The sequence below is a fragment of the Haemaphysalis longicornis genome, unplaced genomic scaffold (genome assembly GCF_048455015.1).
Source record: "Haemaphysalis longicornis isolate Haplotype H1 unplaced genomic scaffold, Haemaphysalis longicornis Haplotype H1 scaffold_6, whole genome shotgun sequence".
Lineage (NCBI taxonomy): Eukaryota > Metazoa > Arthropoda > Arachnida > Ixodida > Ixodidae > Haemaphysalis > Haemaphysalis longicornis.
The window spans coordinates 90878922-90894559 of record NW_027526407.1 but is presented as its reverse complement, the minus strand read 5'-3'; the positions used below and the strand labels follow the sequence as shown (position 1 = coordinate 90894559).

Sequence of the window (15638 nt, the reverse complement as noted above, 5' to 3'; positions counted from 1 at the left end):
AAATACTTATTATTTTTCTTACTGATAAAATGTTTAGCTCGCTCACTATTACTTTTACTGTGTTTGTTTTGCGCGGTATTTCCACTTTGTTTTCGTTTTCGTTCCAAGCTTTTCGGCGTATCGGTAGGCGGTTAGGCCTAGCCGCATACTTGCCCGCTTGGCTCTTCGTCCCGCCGTGTCACATGTGTTCTCGCGCTTGTATGTTATCTGCTCTCCAATTTGTTATATTTCAGTCAACGTGCGACCGTCATTCTCTAAATGCTCCTGGGGTGGGTGCGATGGATTTGGGTTCCGAACCGAGCAGACGACCAGCGCCTGCTCGTCCTGGACCAAGCCCCAAACCACAAGACCACCGCCAACCGCGAGACCCTCGCGTCAAAGGACACCGGCGTAGTGTTTGCACCGGGTGGCTGCACATCGATAGTGCAGCCAGCTGACGTCAGCTGGATGAAACCATTCAAAGACAGCCTTCGGGAGACCTGGGAAAGCTTCATGCGAGCTGGGGGAGTGACGCCCAAGGGCAACCTCAAAAAGCCACCTCGACAAGATGCTGTGAACTTTGTTTCCAATGCTTGGGCGGCCGTGAGCGAGGATGTTTCGCCCGCTCTTTCAAACGGTGCGGTATATCAACAGCCCTCGATGGATCAGAAGACGGAGAGCTTCATTAGCGGCTCCCTTCGGAGATCCCTCCTTCTCCTGCTCTGCCAACCACGTCGAACTCCGTGCGTGAGAAGGTGGTCGACATTTTGTTTGACCGTGAGAGCGACTGTTCGTTCGACGGTTTTATGGCGAATGAATACAGTGGTAATAAACGCGTGTTCATTCTTTGGTAGCAAGCCCGAACACAGTTGCACCTACGCTTTGTTGCCCTACATTCAATGCAAGCCTGCTGTTCTAATTTAGATAACAGTTATACCCGGGTTTTTTAACGGCCCCACCTAAGTATGTGCGGCCATGGTCTGCTTTTCACATATTCAACAAAGCTATGTATTGGCAGCACAAAGAGTCGCATTGTGCACAACATAGAAAAACCTTGCTACTGCACTTCGCTTTGAACAAACGTATGCGTCTGACAGAGCGTAGACATCTGCAAACAATTTTCCTTTCTCCCACTTAAAGCCACTGCTTCTGCTAGATATCGTTCCGTAAGGCGCTTGCATAAGAAGTTCTAAATTGAAATTAGGGAAAGTGTATACCATGAGCATAAATGGTAATGACTGTACACTAAGACAAAATTCAAAGACGATATTACCCCAGTGAGACACATTTTACGCGGCGCCAAGCTGTGCGTTCGTCTTTGGAAACGCTCCAGTGTGTTTGTAAGACATTTTAAATGCTACTGTAAGTCAAAGTATGAAGAGAGATCAAGTGCAATGTATTTACAAAACGTGTTTCACAATTGAACTCACAAAATTGGGTTTTTCGTCTTTGAGAGAGCAAATTATTTAAACTCAGAAATCGCGCCAGAAAAAAAAATTCCCGTCTATCTGACTACATCCCTGCAAATTTCCTCTGAAGGCGTTAGTCTTCTGCCTCCGCAGCCGCATATATACCCTTCTTCTCTTCTCTACAAACCTCTTATGCCCCTCGTCTCTCACTCCTCCCGCGAAAAATGCGGTGAACGATTCTCAAGACAACTTGTACGCATTCCAATGCTTGCGCAGCATCTATTACAACAATTTCTTACTGTTCAACTTGACTTCTTTGCGGTGCCGCAAAGAAGTCAAGGCTCAAACCCGAGCTTTTTGATTTTTTGTTTGGTCAAAAGATTTTTTTCTAAGGGATTTTTCCTCTTCTATGGAACGTATCAAGTGCATATCTATTATTAATTATTGTGACACATCTTACCGACAGTTATGTACTGGATGTGTGGCTGAAATACGCATAAACCTGGATCGAGTAAACCTATAATGAACGAATTCTAGATTTAACAAAGCTTTTCAATTCTGCAATGTCACCCCTTTGAAGCCCATGTGTTTGCGACCTCTATGTAACGAAACGTGGCGGCGTTTACCCTTGATGTAACAATGTCAGCGATCTGAGTCATTGCTTCTTACAGTTTTACTCAATAGTCGGCCGGAGAAATCAGCTAATTTAGCGAATACTAGCCCTACCGTGAGAAGCCAGCGGCAATCAGAACGTATGGAATCGCTTAAGCACCGCTACCCCTGCTCCAGTTGTCGCAGAGTGACACCCTCATCATTCACAAGGAGTCTCTCCGGCGCTCCACGCGTGCCCTTCTTCCCTCGCGTGGGTCGGACCTTCCAGGCGGTTTAACCCGCCGCGAGGAGGTGGCGCTTCGGAGAATCAGCGTGGGCGCAGCTTTGACGCCGGCGATAAAGGCCTCATAGAGGACTCAACTTCCCCCAGAAACATGCCCCTTGTGTAAAACCCCTGCCACTGAAGCGACCCTGGACCACCTCCTTGGTGCATGCTCGGGCCTCCAGGCAGCACGAGTTCGTCACATGAGGGCCCTTGGGTACCACCCAGGACGATCACCTGACCTTCGCCGCTGGACGCACGGTCCCCAATACCGGCCCCTCCTCGATTTCATTGTGGAGACGGGACTGCTGGACTACATCTAGTTTATGCCAAAGGGCGTACATGCGTAAAAAAACAAAAAAAAAACACGAAATACATAATGATGATGATGGTGGTGGTGGTGGGTGGAGGGCAAGCTTTATCCCGTGGCCAACGCAGCAGTCACTTCTGGTCGTGCAGGTGTAGCGTGACATTACACCAGGGGCCCTATTCTCGACTGCACCAATGTCCAGAACACTGGGGAATTTTGCGGAAGCCTTTTGTCATTGGCTTTTAATTTTGGTCACGTGCTTCCGGTTGACAAAGTGGTTGTGTGGGGTTTCGTCAGTTTGGCATTTCATGACGTTTACTGTCAACAGTTCTAAAGTGTGCCTTTTTTCGCTTTACTAATAGCGCATAATTCTTAGCCAGCAATGAAAAACTACATAGACTAAATGCACCGGACTTGACAACGTATGCCTGTCTTTGCTATTCAACAACAATACTGCTTGTAATAAACGCCCTCTATGTGATTGGCTTAGAAGGCGTGACGTAATTTAAACAGTTGGCGGGAACGATCACGTCACACATTGTCAACTTCAGCCGGTGTAAAAGTGACGTATTGTTACTTAACCGCTTGAAAATGGCAGGTGCTTTTGCCGCAAAATAGGACAAAAATTTTCGCCAACCTTCGGAGCCGCGAAATATCCGGGAATTTGCAGAAGGCGAAGTTTCGCAGGACGCGCGGTTTTATACCGGAAGAAATAATAGTTCCGACTGTTTCCAAGTGAACAATCACGCAGCATACAAATGAAATGCGGTATTTTGCTTTTAGGTTTGAAAATAAAAAAATTGTACTGCAGGGCTGTACAAGCCTCTCCATGACCAACGCCGCCTGTATTAACATTGCCTGACGCGTCGCGCGCTTTTCAATGGGAAGGGCAGGAACGCTTAGTTCAGGCAGTGATCCGCTATGTTGCGCGTGCCAGCGGACATCTCGCCTTACGTCACTGCTCGCGAGTCGCGAACGCTGCACCCACTTCTACGACGTGTGTCTGTCAGCTTGCCTGTTGGGCTTCAAGGACCGTTTCGCTTACATCTTAGCCGCGACGGGGCGCTAGTTCTGTGGAGCAATGGGGATCTCGTTCAGCGTGTCGCTCGCTTCATACTTGCTGCATTTTTCCAAAGATAAAGACGGAGGCGGACTGAAATAGTGTAAGAACATACTGATTGTCGGGTAGACATATAGCTAACAGAAAAACGATATTTTCGGATGGGGCAGCCATTATTTTACTGATATTTTTCTTTCTGGAGTATTTAGAGAAGAAAAAATTGCGTGCACTTTTTTTGTTCAGGCGCTCACTTCTACGATTACTTTCCAATAATATCACGTGCTTGTAAACTTCAGAAAAGTATAGGAAACAAAAAAATAAGCAGCTGGGATCCCGCCACACTGTCCAGGTGCTTCTACAGTACAGTCCTCAATTTTAGAAGTGCGTACCGATGCGGAGTGCGAACAGCAGGGTCAAAATAATACCTAAATGCGGAGGGGGTAGAGGTGGGATGCCCCACTCAGAAAATTTCAGGGCCTGTGATCCGAGTAGATAAGCCCGCATCAGCCTGCGGCAGCGCAAGGGATTTTGCTTCGTGACAAAGGAAGTTTTATCAGTGGCAGACCAAGACAGACAGGCATGGTGAAAAACAAGAAGGCGTAGGAGCGCCGCCTCGGAAACGCTAAACAAACTTTCCACTATTTTTCATAGTTTCCGAGTAGCGGCGCTGGCTGGCGGACACGAAAGCACGCTGGAAGGCTACAGAGCGGGGAAGGGTAGGAGAGAGCAACAGGAGAGTGGCTGTTTGGCCATTTTTCGCTCACGCGTTAGGCACTGTTTATACAGGCGGCGTTGCAATGACAAAGAGAACCCAATGCACGGCACTTGTCCACACTCCTCCTAGTAAGCTGCTGGGTCACATGACCAAACTCAAGAGAAAAATAAAAATGAAAAGTGACTTATTTGTTTATTACAGCGCTGATTGATGTCAAGCTTGACGAATGAGTGAATCAGCGACATCGGTACGCTCCGCGGTTATCAGGCGTAGCGCTTCGCTGCTCTTATATGTCATAGAAGCGAAGGTCGTGGCGGTATTTTTTCTGTGACCACGCCATAAACTTATAGCAGCAGACGATAACGTGCCGTAAAGTGTAACGCAACAAAGCTTTCATTGAAGCAGGGAGCCCAACTATTGTCACGAAGCCAGGGAAGACGTAGTTGTTTTGGAAAAGAAACAAGTTTATTGGAGCGAACATGCGCTCCCCTAACAACTCAAAGGAATACAGAGGCGGCGAAACAGCGGTCAACAAAGTGACGTGCGTCGGCGAACGTCGCAGAATCGAATACCCCGGAGTCTGCTCTGCCGGCTTTTTATCTTTCGGCACGCGTGGTTCTCGAACCGTCGATTCGCATCGAGAACATTGTAAATCCAAGAAGATTATTCCGGGCTGTTCACGTTAGATTGGAATGCTCTCCCTATCAGAACAGATAACACATGCGGCACAGAAAGAAAGAATGGAACACGCGCTTCCCTTGGCACAGAGATAACACAGACCGGCGCAGCCGGGCGGTAAAACCAAAACGCAAACAAAACCAATGCATGGTTCGCTTTACTATGTGGCTACAAGCGATTGAAAGAAATAAATAGATACGGTAAAAAAATTGTTTGATGTTTTTTAGCTCAATATCCGCCTTTCGGTCGCTGATCGAGTAACGCTGATCTAAAAAGCCCAGCGTTACTTGATTGCTTTGTTGTGTTTACGCTAATTTTGACCTGCAGAAATGTGTCTGTTGCCAGACTCAGCTACTGACTTAATTTTTATAGTACGTGCCAAGTTTTTTATATCTTTTATGCGCAATATTTATTACCTTGGTTGCGATCTTTATGAGTTGAGCGTCAAATTACACTGCATGTCGTAATTGCTATAGGTGCATCATGTCACTGAGTGCTTACATCGTGCTTACGAAAAAAAGACATGGCGAATTGCCTGGAAATTCGTGCAGTCGAGACTAGGGCCCCATCTAGCAAGAGTAACTACCCTTATCCTTTTTTGTTTGCGTACGCTCCGCAAACTACCTTGCGTTTTCACGTGTGAATGCTATTCCGGCGCCAAACTTGAAGGGGCCATGAGGAAAAATACAAGTTTGTTTTATTCGAAAGATTTAGTATTTTATAGAGCTCCTAGCGCTTGTGCGGCCGCAAATGATGCCATATTTACGGTGAAATAATTCAATTTGGGTTAAAAGTTTCATTCTTCCGCCAAATCGTGCGTATTCGGGACTTCAGCAATGCAATCAAAAGCGCCGCGTTAAGAAACTAGCACTGCGTGAGACGGCTGCAGCGCTGCTTGCCGTCAGTCTTCCCATAGGGCGCTACCGTACTCATGCACAGACTGTGTCTGCAGTTGCTTTGTTTTTGGACAGTATTTCCACCTGGCTTGTTTTTTGTTGCGGTGGAAAGTAGTCGTTTCGTGAAAATGAAATGTCCTCGACAAACAGGGTCACGTAAGGCAACGTCGCTTGCGTCAATCGGCCAGTGCGTGCAAGACAACTCGAAAGCGGCGGACTGCTGTGCAGCTAAAACAAGCATAGTGCGCCAGCACCAGAAACAGTACGCATCGGTATTTCCGTTTGCGTGCGCTTTTGTTTATTCCCCTATTCTTACTGCTATGAAAAGAATGTGCCCTAAATTTAAGCGCAAATAGCTCGTTTGCAAAGCTTATCAGCTCTGACTAATTTGCGTTTGCTTTCGCCGGCCTCGACTAATCGTAGGCTGGCTGGTAAATAATTGGATCTGCTGCGGGAAATGAGCCAGTGGGTCGCATGGCCCTTCCCCTTTTTTCCTAATTATATACAGTGGAACCCGGATCATACGACTTTCAAGGGACTCTGAGAAAGCGTCGTATGAGCGAGGTGTCGTACGACCGGGGCGAGGGTAAATGCTGGCCTAGTAGACAGTCTCACGCAACCGAAAACTTATTTAAAGTACTATAAATAGCGCGTTCTCACGTTATTTGTAAACCTCTAGCTAAAATCCCAAGTTTAAAAAAAGATACTCATATGTTGTGGCCCCTTCCCCTTCATGACGTCCGGTGAGCCCGCCAGCCAAGCACCACGCGCTATGCAACACTCGTGCCGTCCGACGCTATTTATACCACGCCAGCCCTGCGCCTTGCGCGCGCTAGGTAAGGCCGACCTAGTCGAGAAAATTGAGAGGAAAACAGACGAGTGTGAAACTGCCAAAGCCAAGCGAAACGAACGATAGTGCAAGGCGGATATGAAAAAAAAAACACGACATTGCCTCTTGGTGGCGGCACCCTTTGAACGGTCCCGGGCCGTCGCTATTGGGTCAAAGTATTCAAAACATCGCTGTTTTTGTTTTCCACAAGACCCTGCAACGCGAAATAGATAATATGATTTAAACCTCACGAGCAAACCATGTTTCCGGGAAAATTATAGCGCTGTCTTGCTACAGGGAGTTGCTGCAGCGTCCAGAGAGTGATGCAAAATGGTGGTGCAACTTATACGTGTCTCCCCTGTTTTACGCGCGTAAATTGAGGTATTTTATGAAAGAAAGCAGCAGAGTGACAAGGGGGCTTTGAAAGACACCGATAAGCGGTGAGCAGTGATAATGGGAGAGAGAGAGGGAGTCGTGAAATAATGGAACTTGGATCGAGCAGGCGGGGAAAGCGGCTGATCGGTTATCGCCGTGCGGTTGCGTCGTATGTGTTCTCGGGTTCGTCGGCGGCTTAACGGGAGCTTCAAATTCACAGTGCGCCGGCCACCTGACCTTCGGCTTCTCGCAGTTGGCGCGTTGGCGTACTGCTGCCGCGTGGGACCGTCGCAGGTCAACTGCCGCTCACGAGCACGCACATGCTTGCTGGGTCTGTTCAGCAAGCTGTCTGGCCCGCCTGCGGACATTTGCTTATCAAGCAGCATTCAACGGAGTTAAGAATACAGAAGGTCGGCAGGAGGCGGTGTAGCGGGGTACAATTTGAGAAAAAGGCCGGTTTATTCGCGCCAGGGTCCATCGTATCAAGCAGACCGCGTTCACCAGAGCGTCGTATCATTGGGGTATTTAATGCATTGTTTGTACGGGGAGTCTGCCGGGACAGCGGTGACCTGTCGTAAGAAGCGAATCGTCGTTGGTCCGAGGGACGTATCAGCAGTTTCAGTGTACCTTATTTGATCGAAGTGCGTGTTAAAAGTGGTGTCAGTATTATTGTAACGAGGCAATCTTTGGAATAAACCAAACTTGTGTTTTGTCTTCATGGCCCCTTTAAAGAGGTGCTAGGCCGTGTTGTCGGCGTGTAGTCGCGCGTCCCCACTTGTATATGTGGTATCCATTCGTCGGGGATGAGTGCTGCTGCCATGAAACGGCAAGCGGTGTCTTTACGATAAATTCGCACAATTTTAACTGCCGACTCCGCTGGCTAGAAAGAAGAATGTTGACTCCTTGTATAGTATCCCAGCTCAATAATCTTGTGTGCGGTAAAGAGCATCAAGTTCGCGAAAAAGCACCCTTTCAGCGTAAGTTTGATTCTTGCAATCCGTTATAGCACCGAAAAGTGTCAAAAGGCAAAAGTGATATTTAAGATCTGTTTGCTGATAGGGTGGTAAGTCACGTAGCTTCTTCGGAGCATCGTGTATGGCCTAATCTCGTTCGAAAGCGGGAGGCGCAACAAGTTTGTTGTTGTAGAATAAATCCACGAAGGGTGTCTTCACATTCACTGGTTTCTAGCATTTGGGCTCCATTTCTGCTTCATTCCCGCAAGCCTTATCTCGAAACCTGTGTGTAAAAAAAAACTGGATGTACGCAAAATTGCGAACTTTTGTCATCCAGGTTTAGCTGTGCGAACAATGTTTTATTTTTCCCATCAGTGCGGAATAAATTTGTTTCTCCTTCAAGACAACTGCGTCATCTTTGGCTTCGTGACAATAAAAACAACATTGTGGACAGGAATCGGGATGCACTGTGAAATTCTTGTTTGGCATACCGGTATACCAACTTTGTGCGCATGATCGATGCGAGATGACACGTAGGACGGTGAAACCAGAATCCAGGGACGCTCGCCGCCGAGTGTGTACACAAAGCAGCCGCGTCGGCGGATCGCCTCGAAAGCGCGTCATCCCTATTTCATATTTGCCGCGCTTTCGAGGCGCTTTTTCAAAAGAAAGTGCTACGAGTTGTGCCGTGCCTCCGCCAGATGGCGCCACGGGTCCTGCGACCGAGAGAAGACGCAGTGAAACATCCCCCTCGCAAGGGGCACGATCAAATGCACAGCATTTCCGGGGGCGCACGACGTTAAGTAGTTTGCGTTACGTTAATGTTGTTGCACTTGTGGCAACTGCTGCAAGAGAGCGCTGGTCAGCAGAAATTTGAATGAGTCAACGATATAAGGCGCGTTCATAGCGTCCCATTCTGTGTCTGCTCTGTGGCGCGGTGGGTAGAGCACCATGTACATTGCGTTCCGCCCGCAGGGTCGAGGGATCGAAACCGGGCGCCGGATAGTATTTTTTTTATATAGTGGGGTGGGGTGCAGTGCGGACTACGGATGTCAATGCGGGGGACATCGTGAGTTACTGAAATGCTCTGCATTTAAAAGTAAGAAGGATGTGAGGGAACTGTTTAACAATTTAAGACTCTCTCTGTCGAATTATCTTTTTTTCGCCGAACGCCTTAATTGAAGGAGAGAGAGCGTGACGTAAAGGCCGGCCAGAATATTTCAGCTGAAGCAGCCGTCTTTTAAGGTGGCAGCAAGAGATCCGCCCTTTGCGCTCTCCGACGCAAACGGCAAGCCGGGGCTCGCGGAGTGACGGCGTCTTATCTGTCGCCCTGGAAACGAAAGCCGATAGGGTGCTCCTGGCCTAGAATATCAGAATAGTTCCTTTTCGCGCTATTGACAGCCCATAGTAGACAGTGCATTCGTGCGGCGAAAGCTACATCGGGCGTGAATGTCAATAATATCTTATCGTCGTTGAAGGTTTCAGCACCATTGAGCTTTCCACAGACCACGAAGCGAGGTGAGCATTCCGCATTTACTATTCAGATCGGAACGACGGGAAAAAAACGCTAAAAAAATTTTCTTATCTCTGTGTACATCAACTCTTAACATTGTTCCTAGTAGGGTTTCGTCTGAAGGAATCGTATTTTTACTGGGTGCTTTCTTGTGCCATTTCCTTTTTGGCGGTGATGCCATCGCTGTGATTCTGCAGATATACGTGCCGACGTGCTTGCAACAGAAATTGCTTTATGGTTGTCGAGGACGACCGTAGATGGTGACAGTGTCATATAGCTGCCGCCGCAGGCGAAGGGACGAAGTTTCTGTTTCCCGCTTATCTGAAACTTCACGCTGGGCTGCGCTGATTCACCACCCTTGTCGTTAGCCCTCATTTTGAACTACACCAATTTTCACTGTGTCGCGTTGCATCAAATCCTTATCGTCGAGCGGGTGTATTCGAAAGTCAGCTCGAGTTTGGTTACCTTTGTGGCTTGTGGTGTTGTCGAGGTAGTCGAGCAGTTTCGCGAAACAAACAACAGGGCTGACCTGCCTTGACAGTAAGTCTTATTACGCAAACCTTCCTTGTTACGTCGTTTTGATGGTCCTTCTTAGTACCGGTAACCATTTAGTTGCCATGTTTGGAGTTTTTAAACTCTTCATTCCAAAACCTTTCCAGAGTATTGGGGGTCCGCAGCAGGCGTCTGTATCTCAAACCTGAAGCTGGTCCTGGTTTCGCTGGGTATTGCAAAATGGGTATATGGCTGAAAGGCCCATCGCAAGTGCATTTGTCAAACATAACAAAGAAAAAATCCGCCCGAGCAATCGCACGCGTTTCTTCGAAGTGGGTATTTAGAGCAAAACCTTTGTTTTTCTGCATGGTCTCATTTCTTACATTATGATTTGCGATGTAAAAAATTGTGGCCGTGATCCGGAGTTGTGATCAGAAGTAGCGAATTCCGTAAAAGTCGGTAATGAAAATAACAACGATTGCAGTAACAACATTTTCTCCCCCAGAAAATTTAAAAGTTATTTTTTTGTGTGGCTCAATATGACGGTATAAACTAACAATTTCGTACTCCTCACGTTAGAACTAGGCATAGGGCAGACACAGCGACAGAAATGCTATCTGTGCCATCTGAGATCGCCGATGCAAACAATGCGTCGGGGATGAACAGTTCACTACGTCCGATGTGACTAATTTAAACTGTTGAGCTGTTTCGTGCTCGCGTTCCAAAAGACAGCGTTCCGAAGCACTATCAAGGTTTTGGTGCATGTAAAGCTTCCAACCTGGTCTGTTCATATTATTCTGCAGCCCTCAGCTACCGCGGCCCTGATCTCTCAATTGGAGATTCAGGACATCACCCCCTTTTCATTACCTCCTCAAATATAGGGATATTATCTGCAGTGCGGCTCGTTACAATGCCGGTTTATACAGCAGCGACCGACTACCCCACCGCAGTTTGTGCAATGAAATAAGCATGCTAACAAATGCCATATAAAGGGCCATATTTCTATTCGTGCTCCGGGGGGTCACGTTATCATCGTGATTGCTGGTTTCCTGTATGTTTGACAACGCGCAGCAGAAACGAAGAGGGGCAGCATATAACGGTTGATTTATAAATATTACTATTTTGTGGAAATAGACAGGTATATGCTGCAACCATAGGAGTTGATCACATGTATACCGAAGGATAAGTTCTCTGGGGAAAAAACGTCGGAGCAATTTGTAGATCGTTGCAAGTTAGCGAACGCTGACAGCTTTCCGAACTTGCCCATCGTTCATGTAATGCTCAAATTATGCCGGCATCACTCCAGGAACGCCACAGTTCGCTCTGTTCGATTAGGCTTTCCGTTTAGATATATGACAAGCTTGTTATTTGTGTTCCAAATATTTATAACAAAAAGATTGATCTTGAAACTAACTTCCACCAGAGTACAATAGTAACCCAAATTTGGTGTATTGTTACAAAAGTGTTCATGATAGTATTTTTTACGCAGCGTTTTTTGCCATGTAATCTGAAAGTCATATAGCCAAGTGGCCCCATAAAAAATGTCGTGGCATGAACGTTAGGGGTGTAGAAGTTTTCACCCAAGAAGAAAAAAATCGGGCAATTTTGTTCACGATGTAACGAATCCCGTCATTTCTTTCACGCTGAAAATTTACGTGCTGTTGACGCGATAGTACCGAAACACCACCAGCTCAAGTTGCTCACTTTGCAGGATGTCCCTTTCAATATCCGAAGGTTACATATTGTTCCTTTTCGCGCCGGTACGTTGTCGGCAGGGCTGTCTAGAACGCTCGAACAGCCAGTTGTTGGCTGCACGCACGACGCCTACCGATAATGCCTGGTTCGAGATAGCCTGCATGCGCCGCCACACTGGTGACACTGTCCTTCGTTTTATCAGGGGACAGATACTTCGGCTAGTTTGGGTATCGCAAAATAAAGTGCTGCCATGACGCTGGTAGCTAAGTGAAAATTCAGCAGCTTTTGCATATGTGCCTTTATGTTTTTATGATACGCAGCAATAAAGTAAAGTAATTCCGTCATGTGCAGAAATAAAATGGGTTTTTGGCTGGTTCCTTTTTGACACCCTGGGCCCTAATCTCGACTGCACAAATTCCCGGCAACTCGCCCATGTTTTTTTGCGTAAGCACGGCGTAAGCAATCAGTGACGTGCTGCACCTATAGTTATGACGACATGCAGTGTAATTTGACGAGTCACTCATAAAGATCGCTACCAAGGTATCAAATATTGTGTAAGAAAGATATAAAAACACTTGGCATGTATTATAAAAATTAAGACGGTAGCTGAGGTTGACAAGAAAAACACATTTCTGGAGGTCAAAATTGGCGTCAACACCTCGAGGCGATCGAGTAACATTGATCCAAAAGCGGGCGAAAGGCGGATGTCGAGCTCAAGGACATTGCACAATTTTTTTACCGTATCTATTTATTTCTTTCAATCGCTTTTAGTAACATAGCTCGGCTCTCTGCTTCAATACAAGCTTTGTAGCGTTATCACCTTCCCTGCCGCCACCGCCGCCACGCCATCGTCTACTGCTATGTTACAAGTTTATGGTGTGATCAGAGAAAAAGACGGCCGGTACCATCGCTTGTATGACACATAAGAGGAGCGAAGCGCTACGCCTCATAACCGCGGAGCGCACCTATGTCCCCGATTCACTCATTCGTGAAGCTCGATTTCAATCAGCGCTGTAACGAACCAAATAGTCACTTTTTTTGTTATTTTTCTTTTGAGTTCGATCATGCGACCCAAAAGCTTACTAGGACGAGTTTGGACAAATGCCATGCATTGGGTTCTCTTCGTCATGGAGAGGCTTGTACTGCCCTCTTATGTTGCGGTTACGCCAAACAAATAATTTTTATTTTATTGCCAAACATAAAAGCAAAATACTGCACGTTATTTGGATGCTCCATGATTGCTGACTTGGAAGCAGTTCAAACTATAATTTGTTTCGGTAGAAAACATGCTTTAAACAGCGCGCATTGGAAACTGCGCCTGCTGCAAATTTCCGCACATTTCGCGGCGCCGTAAGCCAGGGCGATTTTTTACCCTATTTTGCTTGTATTTTGGGACAAAAACAGCCGCCATTTCCAAGCTGTTACGTAGCATTACGTCACTTTTACGCAGGCTGAAGTTGCCAATGCATGACGTAATCGTTCCCGTCAACTGTTTAAATTACGTCACGCCTTCTCAGCCAATCACAGAGGGGGTGTGTATTACAAGCAGTATTGTTGTTGAATAGCAAAGACAGGCTTACGCTGTCATGTCCGCTGCATTTAGTCTGGTTTTTCATTGCCAGCCAAGAATTGTGCGCCTTTAGTAGTGAGAAATAAGGCAAACTTTCGAACTGGTGTCCGTAAACGACATAAAACGTCAAAATGACGACAGCACACACAACCGCTTTGTCAACCGGAAGCAGGTGACCAAAATTGAAAGCCAATCAGAAAATACTTCCGGCAAATTGCCTGCATTGCCGGCAATTTGTGCAGTCGAGAACAGGGCCCCCGATTTATATATTCAGTCGCTTCATCGTTGCGCCGACGGGCGGCGCTTTAGCTTTTATCTCTTCTGCTGCCACCCTCCGCGGTGGCTCTGTGGCTAAGGCATTGCGGTGCTGAGCACGAGATCGCGGGTTGTATTCCCGACCGTGGCAGCTGCTTTTCTGATGGAGGCGAAAAGCGAAAACGCCCGTGTGTACGAGATTTCGGCGCACGTTAAAGATCCCCAGGTGATGAAAATTATTCCGGAGCCCTCCACTACGCCGCGACTCGTCGCCTGTGTTGCGTTGGCGCGTTAAACCCCACAATCAATCTGTTCTGCTGCCATCCTGTCCGTCTGCTCCAGCCGCTTTCACCGTGTGCACGTGTAGAAGCTTTGTAGTATGCCTTGAAGGAAAAAAATTTGGTTTCTGCGAGTACGAATGGGCTCAAAATGTCAGCGAAAGTGAGAAAAGAACACAACGTGTGCTTCGATGCTCTGCTGTGCGACAACTCAGGAAGTAATACCACAGCAAAATTTTCCCGCTTCGCTGTGGTCCGCAGATCAGCACAATTTTATTCAAAGTTAAGGAGAAGCAAGCGCTATCCTTATCCAAAAAGCTGCAGGGCGAACTACAAAATCTTCTGCTGTTGCTTTATAGCGAATTTATTTTTGTTTGGTACAAGGCACTTGTCAATAATGTTGTAAGCATGTGAAGCTACTTGTCGACAGTTTCTTATGAGCCGATTGATGCCAGCGGACACGCAGATGAAAATTCCGCTTCGGTATCGGTTTTGTGAGCGGTTGCTCTTGATTTTACATTCCAACAGAGAAAAGGTTGGAAAATATGTTCGCCGAATATGCCTAAATGCTCCTTTAACGTACTAGTTTGGCTTTAGAGCGTTCCGACGATTAGTTTCTTATAGTGACATTAAAACCTTTGAATGTTAATAACACGAAAGAAGGCCCCAAAATTATTTACGTGGCAGCTGAGCGCTTGCATTTCACGTTACGAGAAGTGCGAGTTAACTGCACGACGGCCAAGCTGCGCTTCGCTTTTCAGCCCGTGCTAGGACGCATGTTTAGTACCTTGTTTGCACTCTCAAAATCGTTTCGCTTTAACGTGTTGTTTATTGGTATCCATGGTGGTATTTCTTCCATTTACTAGGTGTAACGTATGGCAAAATTAGGCGGAAAATTCACTAGCTATAAAATGTTTTTTAGGCTGGCAATTTTACAAGAATGAGAATATGGAGCGGTAGTTAGTGGTGGCAAAAGGAGGTACTCATCCCAATTCATAATCATTTTACTATTGACAAAGGCGTGCTTTCATGAAACATCGTTTCTTTAGAATTGTGTTGTGTACAGCAAATGAACGTGGTGACCTCTGCAGCAATATTCTGTATGTGATGAATTGTACGAAGATGTCTCTTATGTGTGTGTAACCGACACAGAATTCGGAAATTTGTACTTACTATACGAGATACACACCTCGGTACTATTGTGGCATTTATTGAACTTCGCTTGCGATACGTTGCTCATAAAATCAGTAAATACATCCCATTTCCCGCCTACTACTTTTTCTGCCCCAAAACAAAATTGTCACGGCTTCAGTTCGTGCTGGCTCGCGTGTATTCAACTAAGATGTCCAAACAAATCTTTTGTGCACGTGCTCCGAGTACAAGCAACTTAGCAACTGAAAGCTGTCGAAAACAAGATGTGCAGCAGCAACACAATCTGAAAAGCAAATGCAAGTGGTGTTTCTTCACGCTTGCGGCACACGAACACAGCCGCGCTCATTCAGCCCATAGCAGACGATAAAAAGGGTTGCGAAAGCATCATCAGTGATTTTTTTGTTGTTTTTTTGGTTTGACAGTTTGGCCTACCAAGCACCAGGAGACAAATTGGGGCTAGTGGCGCAATTATCAATTACTTGGGGGTATACCAGCTGACCTAGCCGTATTATACCCACGCCGGTCTGCAGCTGCGATCGCAAACGATCGCCGTTGAAAGCGCTGCAGGCCGTGGCCGCAAGTCCAGGTCTCGGCGCGCGCCGCCG

The 15638-nt window shown here is 46.8% G+C and overlaps 1 protein-coding gene across 2 annotated transcripts in view; it reads left to right on the top strand.

The window, feature by feature from the left end:
• Nucleotides 1-9440: 9440 nt before the first annotated feature.
• The window catches only part of LOC144141025 (TNF receptor-associated factor 5-like), a 148627-nt gene continuing 142429 nt past the window's right edge, over nucleotides 9441-15638 (top strand). The window contains exon 1 of one of the 2 annotated variants that reach the window (XM_077672510.1): nucleotides 9441-9596. The gene's annotated coding sequence lies outside the window, so the exon portion shown is untranslated. Of the gene's footprint in view, nucleotides 9597-9931; nucleotides 10132-15638 lie in introns of those variants that run through there. The other variant, XM_077672511.1, reaches the window with a different exon arrangement.